Here is an 8,509-nt window from a genome sequence, read left to right on the forward strand (position 1 = left end):
GGAATCTTACTTTTGGTACAATTCTACAAAAGGTAAATAATCTCTTGATTTGTTGATTGTCGGTTCCTTATTGATATGTGCCGAGATTCCTACCGTAATATCCGACTAGTCACAGATATTTCAATCTTCTTGTTGGTTATGCTAACAATGTTTCTTCGAGCTCGTTCGGGGCTAGGATCGATTCCAGGATCGCGTCTTCGATATTCTCGAAAGCAGGCGTTCCGTCCCCGGGTTCTAGCCTGATGGGACTTATGGTCGATCTTCAGTCCTTTATTGCCATGTTCTGAGCCCGACTTACCATGCCATAGGTGAGTTTGATTTCGAGCGTATACAATTTCAATCAAAGTTATAACTAGTAGTAATGAACTTCAGGGGTAGTAATACTTGGAAGTTTGAATACAGAGGGCAGGAACAAACTTTCTTTACAATTTGAAGAACCCCTTTGTTACAACCCATATCCACATGTATTAGTTCATGCCATATATTAGTTAACATAAATCCAAGAAGGAATTATCTTTGAGATGATAAGAAGTCAATCCTATTGGTCTTAAGTGATACAAGAGTGTATAAGGGTGATTAACCAGTATTAGAAGTTAAACGAATCAAGGATGTTGTAACTCGTATTTTCAGGTAATCTAGCGGTGCTTAATACACTCAAGAGGTCATTTATTAAGGTATTTTAATCATATAATATCCGTATCATAAGTCATGAAGTCAAACGAGTTATGAAACAAAAGTCGACAAAAGTTGTCGCAACTTTGGTTCATAATTTTACTTAAACATTGGGTCAAATGTTAATAATCTTTTCTCATAATTTACAAGGAATTACGGGGTTATCTACCAACCAAATTAACGATCTATGAGTCTAGGTTCCAACACATTAAACCGTTCATCGATACGATCTCGGAGTAGAGAGATATTCGCGTTTTCGCGAGACTGCGCCAAGCACCTCTCTATGGGGCCCACTAAGTCGGTTTAAGATATTTGGACCTATATAGGATGACTCCAACCCGTTTTAAGTCATTTCTTTTCACTATTTTCAGACCTTAGAACCCTAGGAACATCCTCTCAAGGTTCTCTCAAGATTCAAGACCCAAAAAAGGGCAAACAACACAAATCAAGTGTCGGGAATTCCGTGGCGCTAGTAAGTCTCTTGTTCTTCTTGTTGTTGCTCATTTTTGTGTCGTTTCAGCTCGTGTGGGAGGTTGTTTTAAAGGGTTTATGTTCTGTAAATACTCCCTCATGTTCTTAATATCAATCCTAGGTGATTTCAAGCCTTCTAAAGTGATTCTAGTGCCGAAAAACACTAATTGATCGCTAGTTTCGCTCTTTTGTTGTTGTGGCAGCATTGGAGGGATATTTCATGGAAATTTAAGGTCAAATTGGAGTTGTTCTTTCTGTATAAAGGTAAGGAACCTCTTACTCTATATGTATTTAAGATTATCCAAGTTGCGGCTAAGCCATTGAAGCTAGAACTTGTGAGATATATATCGAAAGGTTTGGTAGTAATGTTATTGTTTTGTGGACTGTTTTGCGTTGTTGTTGGGCTGCGTATTTTACTACTATCTTGTGGAGTTTTGGAGGAGGAAGGGTGTGGAGAAACACCATATATATGTAGGGTTATGGGCTGATAGTTATTCGTAACATTTCCAGGTTGTTTGACACGACTACGGTGGTCGTCGTATGTATGGAGTGATTAGGCTGTGTGTGGACTATTTTGGGAGGCTCAATATGTTTATTATTGATGTTGTTTGGGCTGTTTGGTGACTGTTTTGAATAGTGTGAGGTCATATATATAGGGGAGGTGCTGTCCGTTTCATCGTAAAATAGGTTGTGGTCGATACATAATAGTTATGACGCTTAAATGATAACGATAGTATCGTTTCTCTTATTGTAGACTAAGGAGTTTTGACAATTGCATAGCTTGAGATTGGGGCAGTATATACAAGGTATGTGAGGCTATCCCTTTCCTTCTTTTGCACGACTCCGATTGTACATAATGTAATGAACGAGCTTCCAAGATACTCTACTCTTAGAAGCTAGTAGTACTTACATTGTTTTCCCTCTTATGGAACGATTGATGTTAATGTTGCTTCTCTTATTCTTATGTTATCAATGTTATTGGTACTTCCTGATTCTTATAAGGTTCATAGTGAAGAGTTAGTCCTAATAACGTGTACAGAGGATACCGACCTTACGTCACTCTGAAAGGTTTAGAATGTGATTCCATGAGTCGAGCATGCATTATATATATGTATCTATTTTACTCTACCGAGCCACGCTATAGTTGGCCGGGTACGGCACCTATTGTGCAACCACTGATCAGTTGGGTTTTACCGAGCTCCACGTGGCCGGGTACGATTCTACCGAGCCTATTATGGCCGGGTACGATATGATGATGATGATGCCCACAGAGGCGAATGCTTTAAAGGTTTATGTATTTATACATATGTATCATGCATTTCATGTAAGTAGCCCTCAGAGGTACTAAGATGTTACATGTTGTATATTCTCTATCCTTGCTTACATTACTGATCGTATTTATGGTTCCTTGCCTTACATACTCAGTACTTTATTCGTACTGACGTCCTTTTATTTGTGGACGCTGCATGTCGTGCTGCAGGTCCTGATAGACAGGCAGGTGCAGCTCCCCCACCACAGTAGACTGTCCAGTTCAGCGGTGATTGGCGAGATCCCTTCTCCGGACTTGCCTTGGTCTTGGTATGCAATTTTTGTTATAGACATTATGGGTATGTCGGGGCCCTGTTCCGGCTATGTTGCAACACTTATGTTCTTTTAGAGGCTCATAGACAGGTGTCGGCTCATGTATAGTTTGGTATGCCTTGTCGGCTAGTTTTTGTTGTATAGTCTTTCATAGTAGCGTGGTAGCTCATACCTTATACGTAGTTTCTTGATTGTCTGGTCATCCCCTGCTATGTATGTTCATGCCGTCATATTTTATTGCTGGTTGTCCATGATCTAGGTCTACCATTTATATTGATCTCGTCAGCCTTAAAAGATAATAATGAAGGTTAGATGAAATGTACGTTGGTGCTCGGCAAGTGTGGTCGGGTGCTAGTCATGGCCCTTCAGTTTGGGTCGTGACAAACTTGGTATCAGAGCAAGTCTGTCCTAGGGGTTGTCTATGAGCCGTGTCTAGTAGAGTCTTGATTATGGATGTGTAGCGCGCCACATTTATAATCAGGAGGCTACATGACATCTAGGGTTGTTACCTTCTTCCTGAATCTAGATCGTGCGTAGAGTTGAGTCGTAAGTGTTCGTCTCTAATATTCACCTTGTTTTTTTCAGTGATGCCTTCGACTAGGAAGCAAACGATTAGTAGACGGCTTGATACAGCAGCGGGAGAGGGTACCAGTCAGGTGCCCCAAGTCAGAGCAGGACAAAGTGAGGCTCAAAGTGAGATGCCCTCTCATACCTCATCTACTCCATCTCCTCCAGAGGATATTAGAAGGCACCCAGCGCCTCCAGTTCCTCCGTCTGGCACTCCAGACCAGGATATGCGGAGTGCTTTGCAGTTATTGACTAGCTTGGTAGCTGCTCAGGCTCAGAGGCAGAATACAGGTGCTGCTGAGAAACCAGTTAGTACAAGAGTTCGTGATTTTATTAATTTAGACCCTCCAGTGTTTACCGGATCAGACCCCAAGGAGGACCCACAGACTTTTATTGACCAAGTTCATCGTACACTTCGGGTTATGCATGTTAGTGATACAGAGGCAGTAGAGTTGGCTTCTTATCGGTTACGGGATTTAGCGGTTCTCTGGTATGATAGTTGGGAGAGATCCAGGGGTCCGAACCCTCCTCCAGCTGTGTGGAAGGAATTTTCTGAGGCCTTTCTTCGTCACTACTTGCCAGTTGAGATACGACGAGCTAGAGCTGATAAGTTCTTGAACCTTAGACAAGGTAATATGAGTGTGCGAGAGTACAGTATGCAGTTTGATTCTTTGGCAAGGTATGCTCCCCATATGGTGGCCGAGATGAGTGATAGGGTGCATATGTTCGTGAATGGGTTGGGACCACATCTAATAAATGAGTGTACGACAGCCTCCTTGGTGGAGGGCATGGATATTTCCCGTATTCAAGCTTATGCCCAGACCCTAGAGGATCGTAAGCGCCAGCAGAGGGCAGTTAGGGAGCAGGATAGAGGCCAGCATAAGAGGGCGAGATTTGCAGGGTATTCTGATGACTTCAGAGGCCGCATCAGGCCACAGTTTTCGAGGAGTTCGGCGCCACCTGTAGCTAGTGCTCCTCCACAGTTTCAGAGGCCTCGATATGATCGATCCTATTCTGGTCCAGGTCAGAGTTCGCGGGCATCTGGCTCGCAACATCACAGGGATACTAGTCAGATGAGACCCCCAACACCACATTGTGATCAGTGCGGCAAGGCCCACTTTGGACTGTGTCGTCGAGGTTCTGATGCATGCTATTCGTGCGGGCAGCCTGGCCATATGATGCGGGATTGTCCTAATAGAGGAGGTGATGGTATGGCTCAGCCGACTGGATCTGTGTCTGGTTCTTCCTCATCAGTTCGACCTCCAGCACGGGGTTTTCAGCAGTCGACAGGTCGTGGTAGGGGTAGAGGTGCAGTGCCGAGTTCGAGTGGTGCTCAAAATCGAACCTATGCTCTAGTAGGTCGACAGGATCTCGAGTCGTCTCCAGATGTTGTTACAGGTATTATATCTGTGTTTTCTTATGATGTATATGCGTTGATTGATCCGGGATCTACATTATCATATGTTACACCCTTTGTGGCTAATAAGTTTGGCATTGAACCTGAATTGATAAGTAAACCCCTCGCGGTATCTACTCCGATAGGAGATTCTGTGATTGCTAGAAGGGTATATAGAGGTTGCACTGTGATGATTTGTAGTCGTCAAACCTCGGCAAATTTATTTGAGTTAGAAATGGTTGATTTTGATGTGATAATGGGAATGGACTGGTTGGCCTCATGCTATGCAAATGTTGACTGTCGTACGAAGATGGTTAGGTTCCAATTTCCGGGTGAACCCGTCATTGAATGGAAAGGGAACATTGCTACACCGAAAGGTAGGTTTATTTCCTATCTTAAGGCAAGGAAAATGATCTCAAAAGGTTACATTTATCATCTCGTTCGCGTTAGGGATGCGGAGGCGAAACCGCCTACTTTACAATCAATCCCTGTGGTCAACGAATTCCCAGATGTTTTCCCAGATGAACTCCCAGGCCTTCCTCCTGAAAGGGAGATTGAGTTTAGCATTGATGTGTTGCCTGACACTCAACCGATCTCTATTCCTCCATACAGAATGGCCCCGGCAGAGTTGCAAGAGTTGAAGGTGCAGTTGAAGGACTTGCTAGATAAGGGCTTTATTAGGCCTAGCACTTCACCTTGGGGTGCACCAGTCCTATTCGTGCGGAAGAAAGACGGGTCGTTACGGATGTGTATCGACTATCGACAGTTGAATAAGTCTACTATAAAGAACAAGTATCCACTTCCAAGAATTGATGACCTGTTTGACCAACTCCAGGGTGCCAAGTATTTCTCTAAGATTGATTTACGTTCAGGGTATCATCAGGTGAGGGTTAGGGAGAAGGATATTCCAAAGACGGCCTTCCGGACAAGATATGGGCACTTTGAGTTCTTGGTGATGTCGTTCGGGCTAACAAATGCCCCAGCAGCTTTTATGGATCTCATGAATACTATATTCAGGCCCTATCTTGATGTGTTCGTGATTGTATTCATTGATGACATTCTAGTGTATTCTCGTTCGGAGGCGGAACATGCGGGCCACTTGCGGATAGTATTACAGACGCTTCAGGATCGTAAGTTATATGCTAAGCTCTCCAAATGTGAATTCTGGCTGAACTCAGTAGCATTCCTTGGCCATGTGATATCTGATGAGGGTATTAGTGTCGACACTCAGAAGATCGATGCAGTAAAGAATTGGCCGAGACCTACAACACCATCAGAAGTCCGCAGCTTCCTAGGGCTAGCAGGATATTATAGGCGGTTTGTAGAAGGATTTTCCTCTATATCATCACCATTGACTAAGTTAACACAAAAAGCTACCAAATTCCAGTGGTCTGACACTTGTGAACGTAGTTTTCAGGAGCTGAAGAATCGATTGACATCTGCACCAGTGCTCACTCTTCCTGAAGGAACAGAAGATTATGTGGTATATTGTGATGCCTCAGGTATAGGTTTGGGGTGCGTATTGATGCAGCGTGGGAATGTGATTGCTTATGCATCAAGACAATTGAAGAAGCATGAAAAGAATTATCCAACGCATGATTTGGAATTGGCTGCAGTAATATATGCTTTGAAGATATGGCGGCACTACTTATACGGCGTCCATGTTGACATCTACACAGATCACAAGAGTTTACAATACATCTTCAAGCAGAAAGAGTTGAATTTGAGGCAGCGTAGGTGGCTTGAATTATTGAAAGACTACGACGTCGAGATATTGTATCATCCCGGTAAAGCCAATGTTGTGGCAGACGCTCTCAGCCGTAAATCAATGGGAAGCTTAGTACATATTGAGGCAGGTAGATGGGGGTTGATTAAAGAGCTTCATCAGCTAGCCAATATGAGAATCAGATTGTTAGACTCTGATGACGGAGGTGTTACTGTACAGAATACATCAGAATCATCTTTGGTAGCCGAGGTAAAAGCACGACAATATGAAGATCCTATCTTAGTACGATTAAGAGAAAGCATTCAACAGTGTAAAAGTATGGCTTTTGGGATCGGAAAAGACGGGGCACTGAGATACCAGAGCCGATTGTGTGTGCCTAATGTGGCAGGGTTGCGAGAGAAGATTATGAATGAGATTCATCAATCCCGATATTCCATCCATCCCGGCTCGACAAAGATGTATCATGATGTCAAGGAGCAATATTGGTGGGATAATATGAAGAAGTCTATTGCAGAATTTGTAGCCCAGTGTCCCAATTGTCAACAAGTAAAGATAGAACATCAGAAACCCGGTGGATTGCTTCAAAATATAGAGATTCCGACCTGGAAGTGGGAGGTGATTAATATGGACTTCATTATTGGATTACCTCGCTCTTATCATAAGTTTGACTCCATCTGGGTGATAATTGATCGACTTACAAAATGTGCCCATTTTCTGCCAGTGAAGACAACTTACACGGCTGAAGATTATGCAAAGTTGTATATCAAGGAGATTGTTAGGCTTCATGGTGTGCCCATATCTATTATATCAGACCGAGGAGCTCAATTTACGGCTAACTTTTGGAGGTCTTTCCAGAAGGGTTTAGGCACACAGGTAAATCTCAGCACTGCATTTCATCCGCAGACTGACGGACAGGCTGAACGTACCATTCAGACACTGGAAGATATGCTACGAGCATGTGTTCTAGATTTTAAGGGGAATTGGGATGATCATCTTCCACTCATAGAATTCGCCTATAACAATAGCTACCATTCCAGTATTAAAATGGCCCCATACGAGGCACTATACGGGAGGAGATGTAGGATCACCAGTTGGATGGTTCGAAGTCGGTGAAACAGAATTATATGGGCCAGATTTGATTCACCAAGCTATTGAGAAGGTGAAAGTGATACAGGAGCGATTGAGGATGGCACAAAGCAGGCAAAAATCTTATTCTGATGTCCGACGTCGTGATCTAGAGTTTGAGGTTGGTGATTGGGTTTTCCTGAGGATCTCACCAATGAAGGGTATTATGCGTTTTGGGAAGAAAGGTAAGCTGAGTCCAAGGTATATCGGGCCGTATAAAATTCTTCGACGGATTGGACAGGTTGCTTATGAGTTAGAATTGCCATCCGAATTGGAATTTGTCCACCCGGTATTCCATGTATCTATGTTGAGAAAATGTATTGGAGACCCTTCTCGAGTCGTCCCTATCAAAGATGTACAAGTTACAGAGGACCTATCATATGAAGAAGTGCCAGTGGCGATATTAGATCGGCAAGTCCGCAAGCTGAGAACAAAAGATGTAGCTTCCGTCAAAGTATTGTGGAGGAACAAAAATATGGAAGAAATGACATGGGAAGCAGAAGAGGAGATGAAGTCTAAATACCCTTACTTATTCCAGAATGAAGATAACAAGGATGCTGGTGGAAGACAGGATACATTGGAAGAAGAAACGGCTCTATGAGGTAAGCAATAATTTGAGAATACTCCTCCTTAATACAAAATGGTGATATGTAGATAATGTAAATACGCATAATGCTTTGTGTAGCCTTGTGAAGCCATATGTTGGGCTTAATTACTTGCATGTTTTGCTAGTGACCATTTTATAGGGGAAAATTGATCGGAAATTTCCATTGGAATCCACGATGATTTAAACTCCCCATAAACCCTTACATTCGAGGACGAATGTTCCTAAGGGGGGAGGGTGTTACAACCCATATCCACATGTGTTAGTTCATGCCATATATTAGTTAACATAAATCCAAGAAGGAATTATCTTTGAGATGATAAGAAGTCAATCCTATTGGTCTTAAGTGATACAACAGTGTATAAGG

The sequence above is a fragment of the Nicotiana sylvestris genome, chromosome 11 (assembly GCF_000393655.2).
Source record: "Nicotiana sylvestris chromosome 11, ASM39365v2, whole genome shotgun sequence".
NCBI lineage: Eukaryota > Viridiplantae > Streptophyta > Magnoliopsida > Solanales > Solanaceae > Nicotiana > Nicotiana sylvestris.